Genomic DNA, 23,588 nt, shown 5'->3' with positions numbered 1-23,588 from the left:
TTCCAACACTTCAATTCACTGTGCGAAGTGAATGGAGTGTTGCTTCACTTTCTACATGCTGTCCTTTCAGAGAAAATCACATTCCTTTGAAAGTGGCTTAAGCTACTTACAAGCTATCACAAAAAACTCACATCCGTTTCTCTGAAAGAGAAGCAGTCTGTTCCAACACTTCAATTCACTGTGCGAAGTGAATGGAGTGTTGCTTCACTTTCTACATGCTGTCCTTTCAGAGAAAATCACATTCCTTTGAAAGTGCCTTAAGCTACTTACAAGCTTTCACAAAAAACTCACATCCGTTTCTCTGAAAGAGAAGCAGTCTGCTCCAACACTTCAATTCACTGTGCGAAGTGAATGGAGGGTTGCTTCACTTTCTAAATGCTGTCCTTTCAGAGAAAATCACTTTCCTTTGAAAGTGCCTTAAGCTACTTACAAGCATTGAACAGAAATTAACATGCGTTTCTCTGAAAGAGAAGCAGGGGCTGGAGAGATGGCTCAGGGGTTTAGAGCACCGCCTGCTTGTCTAAAGGTCCTGAGTTCAATTCCCAGCAACCACAAGGTGGCTTATAAACATCTGTAATGAGATCTGGTGCCCTCTTCTGGCCTGAATGTCGTCTTCTGGCCTGAATGTAGGTAGAATACTGTATACATAATATGTACTGTATACATAATAAATAAATAAATCTTAAAAAAAAAAAAAAAAAAAAAAGAAAGAGAAGCAGTCTGTTCCAACACTTCAATTCACTGTGCAAAGTGAATGGAGTGTTGCTTCACTTTCTAAATGCTGTCCTTTCAGAGAAAATCACTTTCCTTTGAAAGTGCCTTAAGCTACTTACAAGCTTTCACAAAAAACTCACATGCGTTTCCCTGAAAGAGAAGCAGTCTGTTCCAACACTTCAATTCACTGTGCGAAGTGAATGGAGTGTTGCTTCACTTTCTAAATGCCGTCCTTTCAGAGAAAATCACTTTCCTTTGAAAGTGCCTTAAGCTACTTACAAGCATTGAACAGAAATTCACATGTGTTTCTCTGAAAGAGAAGCAGTCTGTTCCAACACTTCAATTCACTGTGCGAAGTGAATGGAGTGTTGCTTCACTTTCTAAATGCTGTCCTTTCAGAGAAAATCACTTTCCTTTGAAAGTGCCTTAAGCTACTTACAAGCTTTCACAAAAAACTCACATGCGTTTCTCTGAAAGAGAAGCAGTCTGTTCCAACACTTCAATTCACTGTGCGAAGTGAATGGAGTGTTTCTTCACTTTCTAAATGCTGTCCTGTCAGAGAAAATCACTTTCCTTTGAAAGTGCCTTAAGCTACTTACAAGCTTTCACAAAAAACTCACATCCGTTTCTCTGAAAGAGAAGCAGTCTGTTCCAACACTTCAATTCACTGTGCGAAGTGAATGGAGTGTTGCTTCACTTTCTAAATGCTGTCCTGTCAGAGAAAATCACTTTCCTATGAAAGTGCCTTAAGCTACTTACAAGCTTTCACAAAAAAATCACATCCGTTTCTCTGAAAGAGAAGCAGTCTGTTCCAACACTTCAATTCACTGTGCGCAGTGAATGGAGTGTTGCTTCACTTTCTAAATGCTGTCCTTTCAGAGAAAATCACTTTCCTTTGAAAGTGCCTTAAGCTACTTACAAGCATTCAACAGAAATTCACATGCGTTTCTCTGAAGGAGAAGCAGTCTGTTACAACACTTCAATTCACTGTGCGAAGTGAATGGAGTGTTTCTTCACTTTCTAAATGCTGTCCTTTCAGAGAAAATCACTTTCCTTTGAAAGTGCCTTAAGCTACTTACAAGCTTTCACAAAAAACTCACATCCGTTTCTCTGAAAGAGAAGCACCTGTTCCAACACTTCAATTCACTGTGCGAAGTAAATGGAGGGTTGCTTCACTTTCTAAATGCTGTCCTTTCAGAGAAAATCACCTTCCTTTGAAAGTGCCTTAAGCTACTTACAAGCATTCAACAGAAATTCACATGCGTTTCTCTGAAAGAGAAGCAGTCTGTTCCAACACTTCAATTCACTGTGCGAAGTGAATGGAGTGTTGCTTCACTTTCTAAATGCTGTCCTGTCAGAGAAAATCACTTTCCTTTGAAAGTGCCTTAAGCTACTTACAAGCTTTCACAAAAAACTCACATGCGTTTCCCTGAAAGAGAAGCAGTCTGTTCCAACACTTCAATTCACTGTGCGAAGTGAATGGAGGGTTACTTCACTTTCTAAATGGTGTCCTTTCAGAGAAAATCACTTTCCTTTGAAAGTGCCGTAAGCTACTTACAAGCATTGAACAGAAGTTCACATGCGTTTCTCTGAAAGAGAAGCAGTCTGTTCCAACACTTCAATTCACTGTGCGAAGTGAATGGAGGGTTGCTTCACTTTCTAAATGCTGTCTTGTCAGAGAAAATCACTTTCCTTTGAAAGTGCCTTAAGCTACTTACAAGCTTTCACAAAAAATTCACATGCGTTTCCCTGAAAGAGAAGCAGTATGTTCCAACACTTCAATTCACTGTGCGAAGTGAATGGAGTGTTGCTTCACTTTCTAAATGCTGTCCTTTCAGAGAAAATCACTTTCCTTTGAAAGTGCCTTAAGCTACTTACAAGCATTGAACAGAAGTTCACATGCGTTTCTCTGAAAGAGAAGCAGTCTGTTCCAACACTTCAATTCACTGTGCGAAGTGAATGGAGTGTTGCTTCACTCTCTAAATGCTGTCCTGTCAGAGAAAATCACTTTCCTTTGAAAGTGCCTTAAGCTACTTACAAGATTTCACAAAAAACTCACGTGCGTTTCCCTGAAAGAGAAGCAGTCTGTTCCAACACTTCAATTCACTGTGCGAAGTGAATGGAGTGTTGCTTCACTTTCTAAATGCTGTCCTTTCAGAGAAAATCACTTTCCTTTGAAAGTGCCTTAAGCTACTTACAAGCATTGAACAGAAATTCACATGCGTTTCTCTGAGAGAGAAGCAGTCTGTTCCAACACTTCAATTCACTGTGCGAAGTGAATGGAGTGTTGCTTCACTTTCTAAATGCTGTCCTGTCAGAGAAAATCACTTTCCTTTGAAAGTGCCTTAAGCTACTTACAAGCTTTCAAAAAAAAACTCACATTCGTTTCTCTGAAAGAGAAGCAGTCTGTTCCAACACTTCAATTCACTGTGCGAAGTGAATGGAGTGTTGCTTCACTTTCTACATGCTGTCCTTTCAGAGAAAATCACATTCCTTTGAAAGTGCCTTAAGCTACTTACAAGCTTTCACAAAAAACTCACATCCGTTTCTCTGAAAGAGAAGCAGTCTGTTCCAACACTTCAATTCACTGTGCGAAGTGAATGGAGGGTTGCTTCACTTTCTAAATGCTGTCCTTTCAGAGAAAATCACTTTCCTTTGAAAGTGCCTTAAGCTACTTACAAGCATTGAACAGAAATTAACATGCGTTTCTCTGAAAGAGAAGCAGTCTGTTCCAACACTTCAATTCACTGTGCGTAGTGAATGGAGTGTTGCTTCACTTTCTAAATGCTGTCCTTTCAGAGAAAATCACTTTCCTTTGAAAGTGCCTTAAGCTACTTACAAGCTTTCACAAAAAACTCACATCCGTTTCTCTGAAAGAGAAGCAGCCTGTTCCAACACTTCAATTCACTGTGCGAAGTAAATGGAGGGTTGCTTCACTTTCTAAATGCTCTCCTTTCAGAGAAAATCACCTTCCTTTGAAAGTGCCTTAAGCTACTTACAAGCATTCAACAGAAATTCACATGCGTTTCTCTGAAAGAGAAGCAGTCTGTTCCAACACTTCAATTCACTGTGCGAAGTGAATGGAGTGTTGCTTCACTTTCTAAATGCTGTCCTGTCAGAGAAAATCACTTTCCTTTGAAAGTGCCTTAAGCTACTTACAAGCTTTCACAAAAAACTCACATGCGTTTCCCTGAAAGAGAAGCAGTATGTTCCAACACTTCAATTCACTGTGCGAAGTGAATGGACTGTTGCTTCACTTTCTAAATGCTGTCCTGTCAGAGAAAATCACTTTCCTTTGAAAGTGCCTTAAGCTACTTATAAGCATTCAACAGAAATTGACATGCGTTTCTCTGAAAGAGAAGCAGTCTGTTCCAACACTTCAATTCACTGTTCGAAGTGAATGGAATATTGCTTCACTCTCTAAATGCTGTCCTTTCAGAGAAAATCACTTTCCTTTGAAAGTGCCTTAAGCTACTTACAAGCATTCAACAGAAATTCACATGCGTTTCTCTGAAAGAGAAGCAGTCTGTTCCAACACTTCAATTCACTGTGCGAAGTGAATGGAGTGTTGGTTCACTTTCTACATGCTGTCCTTTCAGAGAAAATCACATTCCTTTGAAAGTGGCTTAAGCTACTTACAAGCTATCACAAAAAACTCACATCCGTTTCTCTGAAAGAGAAGCAGTCTGTTCCAACACTTCAATTCACTGTGCGAAGTGAATGGAGTGTTGCTTCACTTTCTACATGCTGTCCTTTCAGAGAAAATCACATTCCTTTGAAAGTGCCTTAAGCTACTTACAAGCTTTCACAAAAAACTCACATCCGTTTCTCTGAAAGAGAAGCAGTCTGCTCCAACACTTCAATTCACTGTGCGAAGTGAATGGAGGGTTGCTTCACTTTCTAAATGCTGTCCTTTCAGAGAAAATCACTTTCCTTTGAAAGTGCCTTAAGCTACTTACAAGCATTGAACAGAAATTAACATGCGTTTCTCTGAAAGAGAAGCAGGGGCTGGAGAGATGGCTCAGGGGTTTAGAGCACCGCCTGCTTGTCTAAAGGTCCTGAGTTCAATTCCCAGCAACCACAAGGTGGCTTATAAACATCTGTAATGAGATCTGGTGCCCTCTTCTGGCCTGAATGTCGTCTTCTGGCCTGAATGTAGGTAGAATACTGTATACATAATATGTACTGTATACATAATAAATAAATAAATCTTAAAAAAAAAAAAAAAAAAAAAGAAAGAGAAGCAGTCTGTTCCAACACTTCAATTCACTGTGCAAAGTGAATGGAGTGTTGCTTCACTTTCTAAATGCTGTCCTTTCAGAGAAAATCACTTTCCTTTGAAAGTGCCTTAAGCTACTTACAAGCTTTCACAAAAAACTCACATGCGTTTCCCTGAAAGAGAAGCAGTCTGTTCCAACACTTCAATTCACTGTGCGAAGTGAATGGAGTGTTGCTTCACTTTCTAAATGCCGTCCTTTCAGAGAAAATCACTTTCCTTTGAAAGTGCCTTAAGCTACTTACAAGCATTGAACAGAAATTCACATGTGTTTCTCTGAAAGAGAAGCAGTCTGTTCCAACACTTCAATTCACTGTGCGAAGTGAATGGAGTGTTGCTTCACTTTCTAAATGCTGTCCTTTCAGAGAAAATCACTTTCCTTTGAAAGTGCCTTAAGCTACTTACAAGCTTTCACAAAAAACTCACATGCGTTTCTCTGAAAGAGAAGCAGTCTGTTCCAACACTTCAATTCACTGTGCGAAGTGAATGGAGTGTTTCTTCACTTTCTAAATGCTGTCCTGTCAGAGAAAATCACTTTCCTTTGAAAGTGCCTTAAGCTACTTACAAGCTTTCACAAAAAACTCACATCCGTTTCTCTGAAAGAGAAGCAGTCTGTTCCAACACTTCAATTCACTGTGCGAAGTGAATGGAGTGTTGCTTCACTTTCTAAATGCTGTCCTGTCAGAGAAAATCACTTTCCTATGAAAGTGCCTTAAGCTACTTACAAGCTTTCACAAAAAAATCACATCCGTTTCTCTGAAAGAGAAGCAGTCTGTTCCAACACTTCAATTCACTGTGCGCAGTGAATGGAGTGTTGCTTCACTTTCTAAATGCTGTCCTTTCAGAGAAAATCACTTTCCTTTGAAAGTGCCTTAAGCTACTTACAAGCATTCAACAGAAATTCACATGCGTTTCTCTGAAGGAGAAGCAGTCTGTTACAACACTTCAATTCACTGTGCGAAGTGAATGGAGTGTTTCTTCACTTTCTAAATGCTGTCCTTTCAGAGAAAATCACTTTCCTTTGAAAGTGCCTTAAGCTACTTACAAGCTTTCACAAAAAACTCACATCCGTTTCTCTGAAAGAGAAGCACCTGTTCCAACACTTCAATTCACTGTGCGAAGTAAATGGAGGGTTGCTTCACTTTCTAAATGCTGTCCTTTCAGAGAAAATCACCTTCCTTTGAAAGTGCCTTAAGCTACTTACAAGCATTCAACAGAAATTCACATGCGTTTCTCTGAAAGAGAAGCAGTCTGTTCCAACACTTCAATTCACTGTGCGAAGTGAATGGAGTGTTGCTTCACTTTCTAAATGCTGTCCTGTCAGAGAAAATCACTTTCCTTTGAAAGTGCCTTAAGCTACTTACAAGCTTTCACAAAAAACTCACATGCGTTTCCCTGAAAGAGAAGCAGTCTGTTCCAACACTTCAATTCACTGTGCGAAGTGAATGGAGGGTTACTTCACTTTCTAAATGGTGTCCTTTCAGAGAAAATCACTTTCCTTTGAAAGTGCCGTAAGCTACTTACAAGCATTGAACAGAAGTTCACATGCGTTTCTCTGAAAGAGAAGCAGTCTGTTCCAACACTTCAATTCACTGTGCGAAGTGAATGGAGGGTTGCTTCACTTTCTAAATGCTGTCTTGTCAGAGAAAATCACTTTCCTTTGAAAGTGCCTTAAGCTACTTACAAGCTTTCACAAAAAATTCACATGCGTTTCCCTGAAAGAGAAGCAGTATGTTCCAACACTTCAATTCACTGTGCGAAGTGAATGGAGTGTTGCTTCACTTTCTAAATGCTGTCCTTTCAGAGAAAATCACTTTCCTTTGAAAGTGCCTTAAGCTACTTACAAGCATTGAACAGAAGTTCACATGCGTTTCTCTGAAAGAGAAGCAGTCTGTTCCAACACTTCAATTCACTGTGCGAAGTGAATGGAGTGTTGCTTCACTCTCTAAATGCTGTCCTGTCAGAGAAAATCACTTTCCTTTGAAAGTGCCTTAAGCTACTTACAAGATTTCACAAAAAACTCACGTGCGTTTCCCTGAAAGAGAAGCAGTCTGTTCCAACACTTCAATTCACTGTGCGAAGTGAATGGAGTGTTGCTTCACTTTCTAAATGCTGTCCTTTCAGAGAAAATCACTTTCCTTTGAAAGTGCCTTAAGCTACTTACAAGCATTGAACAGAAATTCACATGCGTTTCTCTGAGAGAGAAGCAGTCTGTTCCAACACTTCAATTCACTGTGCGAAGTGAATGGAGTGTTGCTTCACTTTCTAAATGCTGTCCTGTCAGAGAAAATCACTTTCCTTTGAAAGTGCCTTAAGCTACTTACAAGCTTTCAAAAAAAAACTCACATTCGTTTCTCTGAAAGAGAAGCAGTCTGTTCCAACACTTCAATTCACTGTGCGAAGTGAATGGAGTGTTGCTTCACTTTCTACATGCTGTCCTTTCAGAGAAAATCACATTCCTTTGAAAGTGCCTTAAGCTACTTACAAGCTTTCACAAAAAACTCACATCCGTTTCTCTGAAAGAGAAGCAGTCTGTTCCAACACTTCAATTCACTGTGCGAAGTGAATGGAGGGTTGCTTCACTTTCTAAATGCTGTCCTTTCAGAGAAAATCACTTTCCTTTGAAAGTGCCTTAAGCTACTTACAAGCATTGAACAGAAATTAACATGCGTTTCTCTGAAAGAGAAGCAGTCTGTTCCAACACTTCAATTCACTGTGCGTAGTGAATGGAGTGTTGCTTCACTTTCTAAATGCTGTCCTTTCAGAGAAAATCACTTTCCTTTGAAAGTGCCTTAAGCTACTTACAAGCTTTCACAAAAAACTCACATCCGTTTCTCTGAAAGAGAAGCAGCCTGTTCCAACACTTCAATTCACTGTGCGAAGTAAATGGAGGGTTGCTTCACTTTCTAAATGCTCTCCTTTCAGAGAAAATCACCTTCCTTTGAAAGTGCCTTAAGCTACTTACAAGCATTCAACAGAAATTCACATGCGTTTCTCTGAAAGAGAAGCAGTCTGTTCCAACACTTCAATTCACTGTGCGAAGTGAATGGAGTGTTGCTTCACTTTCTAAATGCTGTCCTGTCAGAGAAAATCACTTTCCTTTGAAAGTGCCTTAAGCTACTTACAAGCTTTCACAAAAAACTCACATGCGTTTCCCTGAAAGAGAAGCAGTCTGTTCCAACACTTCAATTCACTGTGCGAAGTGAATGGAGGGTTACTTCACTTTCTAAATGGTGTCCTTTCAGAGAAAATCACTTTCCTTTGAAAGTGCCTTAAGCTACTTACAAGCATTGAACAGAAGTTCACATGCGTTTCTCTGAAAGAGAAGCAGTCTGTTCCAACACTTCAATTCACTGTGCGAAGTGAATGGAGTGTTGCTTCACTTTCTAAATGCTGTCTTGTCAGAGAAAATCACTTTCCTTTGAAAGTGCCTTAAGCTACTTACAAGCTTTCACAAAAAACTCACATGCGTTTGCCTGAAAGAGAAGCAATATGTTCCAACACTTCAATTCACTGTGCGAAGTGAATGGAGTGTTGCTTCACTTTCTAAATGCTGTCCTTTCAGAGAAAATCACTTTCCTTTGAAAGTGCCTTAAGCTACTTACAAGCATTGAACAGAAGTTCACATGCGTTTCTCTGAAAGAGAAGCAGTCTGTTCCAACACTTCAATTCACTGTGCGAAGTGAATGGAGTGTTGCCTCACTTTCTAAATGCTGTCCTGTCAGAGAAAATCACTTTCCTTTGAAAGTGCCTTAAGCTACTTACAAGATTTCACAAAAAACTCACGTGCGTTTCCCTGAAAGAGAAGCAGTCTGTTCCAACACTTCAATTCACTGTGCGAAGTGAATGGAGTGTTGCTTCACTTTCTAAATGCTGTCCTTTCAGAGAAAATCACTTTCCTTTGAAAGTGCCTTAAGCTACTTACAAGCATTGAACAGAAATTCACATGCGTTTCTCTGAGAGAGAAGCAGTCTGTTCCAACACTTCAATTCACTGTGCGAAGTGAATGGAGTGTTGCTTCACTTTCTAAATGCTGTCCTGTCAGAGAAAATCACTTTCCTTTGAAAGTGCCTTAAGCTACTTACAAGCTTTCAAAAAAAACTCACATTCGTTTCTCTGAAAGAGAAGCAGTCTGTTCCAACACTTCAATTCACTGTGAGAAGTGAATGGAGTGTTGCTTCACTTTCTACGTGCTGTCCTTTCAGAGAAAATCACATTCCTTTGAAAGTGCCTTAAGCTACTTACAAGCTTTCACAAAAAACTCACATCCGTTTCTCTGAAAGAGAAGCAGTCTGTTCCAACACTTCAATTCACTGTGCGAAGTGAATGGAGGGTTGCTTCACTTTCTAAATGCTGTCCTTTCAGAGAAAATCACTTTCCTTTGAAAGTGCCTTAAGCTACTTACAAGCATTGAACAGAAATTAACATGCGTTTCTCTGAAAGAGAAGCAGTCTGTTCCAACACTTCAATTCACTGTGCGTAGTGAATGGAGTGTTGCTTCACTTTCTAAATGCTGTCCTTTCAGAGAAAATCACTTTCCTTTGAAAGTGCCTTAAGCTACTTACAAGCTTTCACAAAAAACTCACATGCGTTTCCCTGAAAGAGAAGCAGTCTGTTCCAACACTTCAATTCACTGTGCGAAGTGAATGGAGTGTTGCTTCACTTTCTAAATGCTGTCCTTTCAGAGAAAATCACTTTCCTTTGAAAGTGCCTTAAGCTACTTACAAGCTTTCACAAAAAACTCACATGCGTTTCTCTGAAAGAGAAGCAGTCTGTTCCAACACTTCAATTCACTGTGCGAAGTGAATGGAGTGTTGCTTCACTTTCTAAATGCTGTCCTGTCAGAGAAAATCACTTTCCTTTGAAAGTCCCTTAAGCTACTTACAAGCTTTCACAAAAAACGCACATGCGTTTCTCTGAAAGAGAAGCAGTCTGTTCCAACACTTCAATTCACTGTGCGCAGTGAATGGAGTGTTGCTTCACTTTCTAAATGCTGTCCTTTCAGAGAAAATCACTTTCCTTTGAAAGTGCCTTAAGCTACTTACAAGCATTCAACAGAAATTCACATGCGTTTCTCTGAAGGAGAAGCAGTCTGTTCCAACACTTCAATTCACTGTGCGAAGTGAATGGAGTGTTGCTTCACTTTCTAAATGCTGTCCTTTCAGAGAAAATCACTTTCCTTTGAAAGTGCCTTAAGCTACTTACAAGCTTTCACAAAAAACTCACATCCGTTTCTCTGAAAGAGAAGCAGCCTGTTCCAACACTTCAATTCACTGTGCGAAGTAAATGGAGGGTTGCTTCACTTTCTAAATGCTGTCCTTTCAGAGAAAATCACCTTCCTTTGAAAGTGCCTTAAGCTACTTACAAGCATTCAACAGAGATTCACATGCATTTCTCTGAAAGAGAAGCAGTCTGTTCCAACACTTCAATTCACTGTGCGAAGTGAATGGAGTGTTGCTTCACTTTCTAAATGCTGTCCTGTCAGAGAAAATCACTTTCCTTTGAAAGTGCCTTAAGCTACTTACAAGCTTTCACAAAAAACTCACATGCGTTTCCCTGAAAGAGAAGCAGTCTGTTCCAACACTTCAATTCACTGTGCGAAGTGAATGGAGGGTTGCTTCACTTTCTAAATGGTGTCCTTTCAGAGAAAATCACTTTCCTTTGAAAGTGCCTTAAGCTACTTACAAGCATTGAACAGAAGTTCACATGCGTTTCTCTGAAAGAGAAGCAGTCTGTTCCAACACTTCAATTCACTGTGCGAAGTGAATGGAGTGTTGCTTCACTTTCTAAATGCTGTCCTGTCAGAGAAAATCACTTTCCTTTGAAAGTGCCTTAAGCTACTTACAAGCTTTCAAAAAAAACTCACATGCGTTTCCCTGAAAGAGAAGCAGTCTGTTCCAACACTTCAATTCACTGTGCGAAGTGAATGGAGGGTTGCTTCACTTTCTAAATGGTGTCCTTTCAGAGAAAATCACTTTCCTTTGAAAGTGCCTTAAGCTACTTACAAGCATTGAACAGAAGTTCACATGCGTTTCTCTGAAAGAGAAGCAGTCTGTTCCAACACTTCAATTCACTGTGCGAAGTGAATGGAGTGTTGCTTCACTTTCTAAATGCTGTCCTGTCAGAGAAAATCACTTTCCTTTGAAAGTGCCTTAAGCTACTCACAAGCTTTCACAAAAAACTCACATGCGTTTCCCTGAAAGAGAAGCAGTATGTTCCAACACTTCAATTCACTGTGCGAAGTGAATGGAGTGTTGCTTCACTTTCTAAATGCTGTCCTGTCAGAGAAAATCACTTTCCTTTGAAAGTGCCTTAAGCTACTTACAAGCTTTCACAAAAAACTCACATGCGTTTCCCTGAAAGAGAAGCAGTATGTTCCAACACTTCAATTCACTGTGCGAAGTGAATGGACTGTTGCTTCACTTTCTAAATGCTGTCCTGTCAGAGAAAATCACTTTCCTTTGAAAGTGCCTTAAGCTACTTACAAGCATTGAACAGAAATTCACATGCGTTTCTCTGAAAGAGAAGCAGTCTGTTCCAACACTTCAATTCACTGTGCGAAGTGAATGGAGTGTTGCTTCACTTTCTAAATGCTGTCCTTTCAGAGAAAATCACTTTCATTTGAAAGTGCCTTAAGCTACTTACAAGCATTCAACAGAAATTCACATGCGTTTCTCTGAAAGAGAAGCAGTCTGTTCCAACACTTCAATTCACTGTGCGAAGTGAATGGAGTGTTGCTTCACTTTCTAAATGCTGTCCTTTCAGAGAAAATCACTTTCCTTTGAAAGTGCCTTAAGCTACTTATAAGCATTCAACAGAAATCGACATGCGTTTCTCTGAAAGAGAAGCAGTCTGTTCCAACACTTCAATTCACTGTTCGAAGTGAATGGAATATTGCTTCACACTCTAAATGCTGTCCTTTCAGAGAAAATCACTTTCCTTTGAAAGTGCCTTAAGCTACTTACAAGCATTCAACAGAAATTCACATGCGTTTCTCTGAAAGAGAAGCAGTCTGTTCCAACACTTCAATTCACTGTGCGAAGTGAATGGAGTGTTGCTTCACTTTCTAAATGCTGTCCTTTCAGAGAAAATCACTTTCCTTTGATAGTGCCTTAAGCTACTTACAAGCTTTCACAAAAAACTCACATCCGTTTCTCTGAAAGAGAAGCAGTCTGTTCCAACACTTCAATTCACTGTGTGAAGTGAATGGAGTGTTGCTTCACTTTCTAAATGCTGTCCTTTCAGAGAAAATTACTTTCCTTTGAAAGTGCCTTAAGCTACATACTAGCATTCAACAGAAATTCACATGCGTTTCTCTGAAAGTGAAGCAGTCTGTTCCAACACTTCAATTCACTGTGCGAAGTGAATGGAGTGTTGCTTCACTTTCTAAATGCTGTCCTTTCAGAGAAATTCACTTTCCTTTGAAAGTGCCTTAAGCTACTTACAAGCTTTCACAAAAAGCTCACATGCGTTTCCCTGAAAGAGAAGCAGTCTGTTCCAACACTTCAATTCACTGTGCGAAGTGAATGGAGTGTTGCTTCACTTTCTAAATGCTGTCCTTTCAGAGAAAATCACTTTCCTTTGAAAGTGCCTTAAGCTACTTACAAGCTTTCACAAAAAACTCACATGCGTTTCCCTGAAAGAGAAGCAGTCTGTTCCAACACTTCAATTCACTGTGCAAAGTGAATGGAGTGTTGCTTCACTTTCTAAATGCTGTCCTTTCAGAGAAAATCACTTTCCTTTGAAAGTGCCTTAAGCTACTTACAAGCTTTCACAAAAAACTCACATCCGTTTCTCTGAAAGAGAAGCAGTCTGTTCCAACACTTCAATTCACTGTGCGAAGTGAGTGGAGTGTTGCTTCACTTTCTAAATGCTGTCCTGTCAGAGAAAATCACTTTCCTATGAAAGTGCCTTAAGCTACTTACAAGCTTTCACAAAAAAATCACATCCGTTTCTCTGAAAGAGAAGCAGTCTGTTCCAACACTTCAATTCACTGTGCGCAGTGAATGAAGTGTTGCTTCACTTTCTAAATGATGTCCTTTCAGAGAAAATCACTTTCCTTTGAAAGTGCCTTAAGCTACTTACAAGCATTCAACAGAAATTCACATGCGTCTCTGAAGGAGAAGCAGTCTGTTCCAACACTTCAATTCACTGTGCGAAGTGAATGGAGTGTTGCTTCACTTTCTAAATGCTGTCCTTTCAGAGAAAATCACTTTCCTTTGAAAGTGCCTTAAGCTACTTACAAGCTTTCACAAAAAACTCACATCCGTTTCTCTGAAAGAGAAGCAGCCTGTTCCAACACTTCAATTCACTGTGCGAAGTAAATGGAGGGTTGCTTCACTTTCTAAATGCTGTCCTTTCAGAGAAAATCACCTTCCTTTGAAAGTGCCTTAAGCTACTTACAAGCATTCAACAAAAATTCACATGCGTTTCTCTGAAAGAGAAGCAGTCTGTTCCAACACTTCAATTCACTGTGCGAAGTGAATGGAGTGTTGCTTCACTTTCTAAATGCTGTCCTGTCAGAGAAAATCACTTTCCTTTGAAAGTGCCTTAAGCTACTTACAAGCTTTCACAAAAAACTCACACGCGTTTCCCTGAAAGAGAAGCAGTCTGTTCCAACACTTCAATTCACTGTGCGAAGTGAATGGAGGGTTGCTTCACTTTCTTAATGGTGTCCTTTCAGAGAAAATCACTTTCCTTTGAAAGTGCCTTAAGCTACTTACAAGCATTGAACAGAAGTTCACATGCGTTTCTCTGAAAGAGAAGCAGTCTGTTCCAACACTTCAATTCACTGTGCGAAGTGAATGGAGTGTTGCTTCACTTACTAAATGCTGTCCTTTCAGAGAAAATCACTTTCCTTTGAAAGTGCCTTAAGCTACTTACAAACTTTCACAAAAAACTCACATGCGTTTCCCTGAAAGAGAAGCAGTCTGTTCCAACACTTCAATTCACTGTGCGAAGTGAATGGAGTGTTGCTTCACTTTCTAAATGCTGTCCTTTCAGAGAAAATCACTTTCCTTTGAAAGTGCCTTAAGCTACTTACAAGCTTTCACAAAAAACTCACATCCGTTTCTCTGAAAGAGAAGCAGTCTGTTCCAACACTTCAATTCACTGTGCGAAGTGAATGGAGTGTTGCTTCACTTTCTAAATGCTGTCCTGTCAGAGAAAATCACTTTCCTATGAAAGTGCCTTAAGCTACTTACAAGCTTTCACAAAAAAATCACATCCGTTTCTCTGAAAGAGAAGCAGTCTGTTCCAACACTTCAATTCACTGTGCGCAGTGAATGGAGTGTTGCTTCACTTTCTAAATGCTGTCCTTTCAGAGAAAATCACTTTCCTTTGAAAGTGCCTTAAGCTACTTACAAGCATTCAACAGAAATTCACATGCGTTTCTCTGAAGGAGAAGCAGTCTGTTCCAACACTTCAATTCACTGTGCGAAGTGAATGGAGTGTTGCTTCACTTTCTAAATGCTGTCCTTTCAGAGAAAATCACTTTCCTTTGAAAGTGCCTTAAGCTACTTACAAGCTTTCACAAAAAACTCACATCCGTTTCTCTGAAAGAGAAGCAGCCTGTTCCAACACTTCAATTCACTGTGCGAAGTAAATGGAGGGTTGCTTCACTTTCTAAATGCTGTCCTTTCAGAGAAAATCACCTTCCTTTGAAAGTGCCTTAAGCTACTTACAAGCATTCAACAGAAATTCACATGCGTTTCTCTGAAAGAGAAGCAGTCTGTTCCAACACTTCAATTCACTGTGCGAAGTGAATGGAGTGTTGCTTCACTTTCTAAATGCTGTCCTGTCAGAGAAAATCACTTTCCTTTGAAAGTGCCTTAAGCTACTTACAACCTTTCACAAAAAACTCACACGCGTTTCCCTGAAAGAGAAGCAGTCTGTTCCAACACTTCAATTCACTGTGCGAAGTGAATGGAGGGTTGCTTCACTTTCTTAATGGTGTCCTTTCAGAGAAAATCACTTTCCTTTGAAAGTGCCTTAAGCTACTTACAAGCATTGAACAGAAGTTCACATGCGTTTCTCTGAAAGAGAAGCAGTCTGTTCCAACACTTCAATTCACTGTGCGAAGTGAATGGAGTGTTGCTTCACTTTCTAAATGCTGTCCTGTCAGAGAAAATCACTTTCCTTTGAAAGTGCCTTAAGCTACTTACAAGCTTTCACAAAAAACACACATGCGTTTCCCTGAAAGAGAAGCAGTCTGTTCCAACACTTCAATTCACTGTGCGAAGTGAATGGAGTGTTGCTTCACTTTCTAAATGCTGTCCTTTCAGAGAAAATCACTTTCCTTTGAAAGTGCCTTAAGCTACTTACAAGCATTGAACAGAAATTCACATGCGTTTCTCTGAAAGAGAAGCAGTCTGTTCCAACACTTCAATTCACTGTGCGAAGTGAATGGAGTGTTGCTTCACTTTCTAAATGCTGTCCTTTCAGAGAAAATCACTTTCATTTGAAAGTGCCTTAAGCTACTTACAAGCATTCAACAGAAATTCACATGCGTTTCTCTGAAAGAGAAGCAGTCTGTTCCAACACTTCAATTCACTGTGCGAAGTGAATGGAGTGTTGCTTCACTTTCTAAAAGCTGTCCTTTCAGAGAAAATCACTTTCCTTTGAAAGTGCCTTAAGCTACTTATAAGCATTCAACAGAAATCGACATGCGTTTCTCTGAAAGAGAAGCAGTCTGTTCCAACACTTCAATTCACTGTTCGAAGTGAATGGAATATTGCTTCACTCTCTAAATGCTGTCCTTTCAGAGAAAATCACTTTCCTTTGAAAGTGCCTTAAGCTACTTACAAGCATTCAACAGAAATTCACATGCGTTTCTCTGAAAGAGAAGCAGTCTGTTCCAACACTTCAATTCACTGTGCGAAGTGAATGGAGTGTTGCTTCACTTTCTAAATGCTGTCCTTTCAGAGAAAATCACTTTCATTTGAAAGTGCCTTAAGCTACTTACAAGCATTCAACAGAAATTCACATGCGTTTCTCTGAAAGAGAAGCAGTCTGTTCCAACATTTCAATTCACTGTGCGAAGTGAATGGAGTGTTGCTTCACTTTCTAAATGCTGTCCTTTCAGAGAAAATCACTTTCCTTTGAAAGTGCCTTAAGCTACTTATAAGCATTCAACAGAAATCGACATGCGTTTCTCTGAAAGAGAAGCAGTCTGTTCCAACACTTCAATTCACTGTTCGAAGTGAATGGAATATTGCTTCACACTCTAAATGCTGTCCTTTCAGAGAAAATCACTTTCCTTTGAAAGTGCCTTAAGCTACTTACAAGCATTCAACAGAAATTCACATGCGTTTCTCTGAAAGAGAAGCAGTCTGTTCCAACACTTCAATTCACTGTGCGAAGTGAATGGAGTGTTGCTTCACTTTCTAAATGCTGTCCTTTCAGAGAAAATCACTTTCCTTTGATAGTGCCTTAAGCTACTTACAAGCTTTCACAAAAAACTCACATCCGTTTCTCTGAAAGAGAAGCAGTCTGTTCCAACACTTCAATTCACTGTGTGAAGTGAATGGAGTGTTGCTTCACTTTCTAAATGCTGTCCTTTCAGAGAAAATCACTTTAATTTGAAAGTGCCTTAAGCTACTTACAAGCATTCAACAGAAATTCACATGCGTTTCTCTGAAAGAGAAGCAGTCTGTTCCAACACTTCAATTCACTGTGCGAAGTGAATGGAGTGTTGCTTCACTTTCTAAATGCTGTCCTGTCAGAGAAAATCACTTTCCTTTGAAAGTGCCTTAAGCTACTTACAAGCTTTCACAAAAAACTCACACGCGTTTCCCTGAAAGAGATGCAGTCTGTTCCAACACTTCAATTCACTGTGCGAAGTGAATGGAGGGTTGCTTCACTTTCTTAATGGTGTCCTTTCAGAGAAAATCACTTTCCTTTGAAAGTGCCTTAAGCTACTTACAAGCATTGAACAGAAGTTCACATGCGTTTCTCTGAAAGAGAAGCAGTCTGTTCCAACACTTCAATTCACTGTGCGAAGTGAATGGAGTGTTGCTTCACTTACTAAATGCTGTCCTTTCAGAGAAAATCACTTTGCTTTGAAAGTGCCTTAAGCTACTTACAAACTTTCACAAAAAACTCACATGCGTTTCCCTGAAAGAGAAGCAGACTGTTCCAACACTTCAATTCACTGTGCGAAGTGAATGGAGTGTTGCTTCACTTTCTAAATGCTGTCCTTTCAGAGAAAATCACTTTCCTTTGAAAGTGCCTTAAGCTACTTACAAGCTTTCACAAAAAACTCACATCCGTTTCTCTGAAAGAGAAGCAGTCTGTTCCAACACTTCAATTCACTGTGCGAAGTGAATGGAGTGTTGCTTCACTTTCTAAATGCTGTCCTGTCAGAGAAAATCACTTTCCTATGAAAGTGCCTTAAGCTACTTACAAGCTTTCACAAAAAAATCACATCTGTTTCTCTGAAAGAGAAGCAGTCTGTTCCAACACTTCAATTCACTGTGCGCAGTGAATGGAGTGTTGCTTCACTTTCTAAATGCTGTCCTTTCAGAGAAAATCACTTTCCTTTGAAAGTGCCTTAAGCTACTTACAAGCATTCAACAGAAATTCACATGCGTTTCTCTGAAGGAGAAGCAGTCTGTTCCAACACTTCAATTCACTGTGCGAAGTGAATGGAGTGTTGCTTCACTTTCTAAATGCTGTCCTTTCAGAGAAAATCACTTTCCTTTGAAAGTGCCTTAAGCTACTTACAAGCTTTCACAAAAAACTCACATCCGTTTCTCTGAAAGAGAAGCAGCCTGTTCCAACACTTCAATTCACTGTGCGAAGTAAATGGAGGGTTGCTTCACTTTCTAAATGCTGTCCTTTCAGAGAAAATCACCTTCCTTTGAAAGTGCCTTAAGCTACTTACAAGCATTCAACAGAAATTCACATGCGTTTCTCTGAAAGAGAAGCAGTCTGTTCCAACACTTCAATTCACTGTGCGAAGTGAATGGAGTGTTGCTTCACTTTCTAAATGCTGTCCTGTCAGAGAAAATCACTTTCCTTTGAAAGTGCCTTAAGCTACTTACAAGCTTTCACAAAAAACTCACACGCGTTTCCCTGAAAGAGAAGCAGTCTGTTCCAACACTTCAATTCACTGTGCGAAGTGAATGGAGGGTTGCTTCACTTTCTTAATGGTGTCCTTTCAGAGAAAATCACTTTCCTTTGAAAGTGCCTTAAGCTACTTACAAGCATTGAACAGAAGTTCACATGCGTTTCTCTGAAAGAGAAGCAGTCTGTTCCAACACTTCAATTCACTGTGCGAAGTGAATGGAGTGTTGCTTCACTTTCTAAATGCTGTCCTGTCAGAGAAAATCACTTTCCTTTGAAAGTGCCTTAAGCTACTTACAAGCTTTCACAAAAAACTCACATGCGTTTCCCTGAAAGAGAAGCAGTCTGTTCCAACACTTCAATTCACTGTGCGAAGTGAATGGAGTGTTGCTTCACTTTCTAAATGCTGTCCTTTCAGAGAAAATCACTTTCCTTTGAAAGTGCCTTAAGCTACTTACAAGCATTGAACAGAAATTCACATGCGTTTCTCTGAAAGAGAAGCAGTCTGTTCCAACACTTCAATTCACTGTGCGAAGTGAATGGAGTGTTGCTTCACTTTCTAAATGCTGTCCTTTCAGAGAAAATCACTTTCATTTGAAAGTGCCTTAAGCTACTTACAAGCATTCAACAGAAATTCACATGCGTTTCTCTGAAAGAGAAGCAGTCTGTTCCAACACTTCAATTCACTGTGCGAAGTGAATGGAGTGTTGCTTCACTTTCTAAATGCTGTCCTTTCAGAGAAAATCACTTTCCTTTGAAAGTGCCTTAAGCTACTTATAAGCATTCAACAGAAATCGACATGCGTTTCTCTGAAAGAGAAGCAGTCTGTTCCAACACTTCAATTCACTGTTCGAAGTGAATGGAATATTGCTTCACTCTCTAAATGCTGTCCTTTCAGAGAAAATCACTTTCCTTTGAAAGTGCCTTAAGCTACTTACAAGCATTCAACAGAAATTCACATGCGTTTCTCTGAAAGAGAAGCAGTCTGTTCCAACACTTCAATTCACTGTGCGAAGTGAATGGAGTGTTGCTTCACTTTCTAAATGCTGTCCTTTCAGAGAAAATCACTTTCCTTTGATAGTGCCTTAAGCTACTTACAAGCTTTCACAAAAAACTCACATCCGTTTCTCTGAAAGAGAAGCAGTCTGTTCCAACACTTCAATTCACTGTGCGAAGTGAATGGAGTGTTGCTTCACTTTCTAAATGCTGTCCTTTCAGAGAAAATCACTTTCCTTTGAAAGTGCCTTAAGCTACTTACAAGCATTCAACAGAAATTCACATGCGTTTCTCTGAAAGAGAAGCAGTCTGTTCCAACACTTCAATTCACTGTGCGAAGTGAATGGAGTGTTGCTTCACTTTCTAAATGCTGTCCTTTCAGAGAAAATCACTTTCCTTTGAAAGTGCCTTAAGCTACTTACAAGCTTTCACAAAAAGCTCACATGCGTTTCCCTGAAAGAGAAGCAGTCTGTTCCAACACTTCAATTCACTGTGCGAAGTGAATGGAGTGTTGCTTCACTTTCTAAATGCTGTCCTTTCAGAGAAAATCACTTTCCTTTGAAAGTGCCTTAAGCTACTTACAAGCATTGAACAGAAGTTCACATGCGTTTCTCTGAAAGAGAAGCAGTCTGTTCCAACACTTCAATTCACTGTGCGAAGTGAATGGAGTGTTGCTTCACTTTCTAAATGCTGTCCTGTCAGAGAAAATCACTTTCCTTTGAAAGTGCCTTAAGCTACTTACAAGCTTTCACAAAAAACTCACATGCGTTTCCCTGAAAGAGAAGCAGTCTGTTCCAACACTTCAATTCACTGTGCGAAGTGAATGGAGTGTTGCTTCACTTTCTAAATGCTGTCCTTTCCGAGAAAATCACTTTCCTTTGAAAGTGCCTTAAGCTACTTACAAGCATTCAACAGAAATTCACATGCGTTTCTCTGAAAGAGAAGCAGTCTGTTCTAACACTTCTATTCACTGTGCGAAGTGAATGGAGTGTTGCTTCACTTTCTAAATGCTGTCCTTTCAGAGAAAATCACTTTCCTTTGAAAGTGCCTTAAGCTACTTACAAGCATTGAACAGAAATTCACATGCGTTTCTCTGAAAGAGAAGCAGTCTGTTCCAACACTTCAATTCACTGTGCGAAGTGAATGGAGTGTTGCTTCACTTTCTAAATGCTGTCCTTTCAGAGAAAATCACTTTCCTTTGAAAGTGCCTTAAGCTACTTACAAGCTTTCACAAAAAACTCACATGCGTTTCTCTGAAAGAGAAGCAGTCTGTTCCAACACTTCAATTCACTGTGCGCAGTGAATGGAGTGTTGCTTCACTTTCTAAATGCTGTCCTGTCAGACAAAATCACTTTCCTTTGAAAGTCCCTTAAGCTACTTACAAGCTTTCACAAAAAACTCACATCCGTTTCTCTGAAAGAGAAGCAGTCTGTTCCAACACTTCAATTCACTGTGCGAAGTGAATGGAGTGTTGCTTCACTTTCTAAATGATGTCCTTTCAGAGAAAATCACTTTCCTTTGAAAGTGCCTTAAGCTACTTACAAGCATTCAACAGAAATTCACATGCGTATCTCTGAAAGAGAAGCAGTCTGTTCCAACACTTCAATTCACTGTGCGAAGTGAATGGATTGTTGCTTCACTTTCTAAATGCTGTCCTGTCAGAGAAAATCACTTTCCTTTGAAAGTGCCTTAAGCTACTTACAAGCTTTCACAAAAAACTCACATCCGTTTCTCTGAAAGAGAAGCAGCCTGTTCCAACACTTCAATTCACTGTGCGAAGTGAATGGAGGGTTGCTTCACTTTCTAAATGCTGTCCTTTCAGAGAATATCACTTTCCTTTGAAAGTGCCTTAAGCTACTTACAAGCATTCAACAGAAATTCACATGCGTTTCTCAGAAAGAGAAGCAGTCTGTTCCAACACTTCAATTCACTGTTCGAAGTGAATGGAATATTGCTTCACTCTCTAAATGCTGTCCTTTCAGAGAAAATCACTTTCCTTTGAAAGTGCCTTAAGCTACTTACAAGCATTCAACAGAAATTCACATGCGTTTCTCTGAAAGAGAAGCAGTCTGTTCCAACACTTCAATTCACTGTGCGAAGTGAATGGAGTGTTGCTTCACTTTCTAAATGCTGTCCTGTCAGAGAAAATCACTTTCCTTTGAAAGTGCCTTAAGCTACTTACAAGCTTTCACAAAAAACTCACATCCGTTTCTGTGAAAGAGAAGCAGTCTGTTCCAACACTTCAATTCACTGTGCGAAGTGAATGGAGTGTTGCTTCACTTTCTAAATGCTGTCCTTTTAGAGAAAATCACTTTCCTTTGAAAGTGCCTTAAGCTACTTACAAGCATTCAACAGAAATTCACATGCGTTTCTCTGAAAGAGAAGCAGTCTGTTCCAACACTTCAATTCACTGTGCGAAGTGAATGGAGTGTTGCTTCACTTTCTACATGCTGTCCTTTCAGAGAAAATCACATTCCTTTGAAAGTGGCTTAAGCTACTTACAAGCTTTCACAAAAAACTCACATCCGTTTCTCTGAAAGAGAAGCAGTCTGTTCCAACACTTCAATTCACTGTGCGAAGTGAATGGAGTGTTGGTTCACTTTCTACATGCTGTCCTTTCAGAGAAAATCACATTCCTTTGAAAGTGCCTTAAGCTACTTACAAGCTTTCACAAAAAACTCACATCCGTTTATCTGAAAGAGAAACAGCCTGTTCCAACACTTCAATTCACTGTGCGAAGTAAATGGAGGGTTGCTTCACTTTCTAAATGCTGTCCTTTCAGAGAAAATCACTTTCCTTTGAAAGTGCCTTAAGCTACTTACAAGCATTCAACAGAAATTCACATGCGTTTCTCTGAAAGAGAAGCAGTCTGTTCCAACACTTCAATTCACTGTGCGAAGTGAATGGAGTGTTGCTTCACTTTCTAAATGCTGTCCTTTCAGAGAAAATCACTTTCCTTTGAAAGTGCCTTAAGCTACTTACAAGCTTTCACAAAAAAATCACATGCGTTTCCCTGAAAGAGAAGCAGTCTGTTCCAACACTTCAATTCACTGTGCGAAGTGAATGGAGTGTTGCTTCACTTTCTAAATGCTGTCCTTTCAGAGAAAATCACTTTCCTTTGAAAGTGCCTTAAGCTACTTACAAGCATTGAACAGAAGTTCACATGCGTTTCTCTGAAAGAGAAGCAGTCTGTTCCAACACTTCAATTCACTGTGCAAAGTGAATGGAGTGTTGCTTCACTTTCTAAATGCTGTCCTGTCAGAGAAAATCACTTTCCTTTGAAAGTGCCTTAAGCTACTTACAAGCTTTCACAAAAAACTCACATGCGTTTCCCTGAAAGAGAAGCAGTCTGTTCCAACACTTCAATTCACTGTGCGAAGTTAATGGAGTGTTGCTTCACATTCTAAATGCTGTCCGGTCAGAGAAAATCACTTTCCTTTGAAAGTGCCTTAAGCTACTTACAAGCTTTCACAAAAAAACTCACATCCGTTTCTCTGAAAGAGAAGCAGTCTGTTCCAACACTTCAATTCACTGTGCGAAGTGAATGGAGTGTTGCTTCACTTTCTAAATGCTGTCCTTTCAGAGAAAATCACTTTCATTTGAAAGTGCCTTAAGCTACTTAAAAGCATTCAACAGAAATTCACATGCGTTTCTCTGAAAGAGAAGCAGTCTTTTCCAACACTTCAATTCACTGTGCGAAGTGAATGGAGTGTTGCTTCACTTTCTAAATGCTGTCCTTTCAGAGAAAATCACTTTCCTTTGAAAGTGCCTTAAGCTACTTATAAGCATTCAACAGAAATCGACATGCATTTCTCTGAAAGAGAAGCAGTCTGTTCCAACACTTCAATTCACTGTTCGAAGTGAATGGAATATTGCTTCACTCTCTAAATGCTGTCCTTTCAGAGAAAATCACTTTCCTTTGAAAGTGCCTTAAGCTACTTACAAGCTTACACAAAAAACTCACATCTGTTTCTCTGAAAGAGAAGCAGTCTGTTCCAACACTTCAATTCACTGTGCGAAGTGAATGGAGTGTTGCTTCACTTTCTAAATGCTGTCCTGTCAGAGAAAATCACTTTCCTATGAAAGTGCCTTAAGCTACTTACAAGCTTTCACAAAAAAATCACATCCGTTTCTCTGAAAGAGAAGCAGTCTGTTCCAACACTTCAATTCACTGTGCGAAGTGAATGGAGTGTTGCTTCACTTTCTAAATGCTGTCCTTTCAGAGAAAATCACTTTCCTTTGAAAGTGCCTTAAGCTACTTACAAGCTTTCACAAAAAACTCACATGCGTTTCCCTGAAAGAGAAGCAGTCTGTTCCAACACTTCAATTCACTGTGCGAAGTGAATGGAGTGTTGCTTCACTTTCTAAATGCTGTCCTTTCAGAGAAAATCACTTTCCTTTGAAAGTGCCTTAAGCTACTTACAAGCATTGAACAGAAGTTCACATGCGTTTCTCTGAAAGAGAAGCAGTCTGTTCCAACACTTCAATTCACTGTGCGAAGTGAATGGAGTGTTGCTTCACTTTCTAAATGCTGTCC

Source organism: Myodes glareolus, chromosome 15, assembly GCF_982192425.1.
Source record: "Myodes glareolus chromosome 15, mMyoGla1.1, whole genome shotgun sequence".
Classification (NCBI taxonomy): domain Eukaryota; kingdom Metazoa; phylum Chordata; class Mammalia; order Rodentia; family Cricetidae; genus Myodes; species Myodes glareolus.
Note: the sequence above shows the minus strand (reverse complement) of the source record.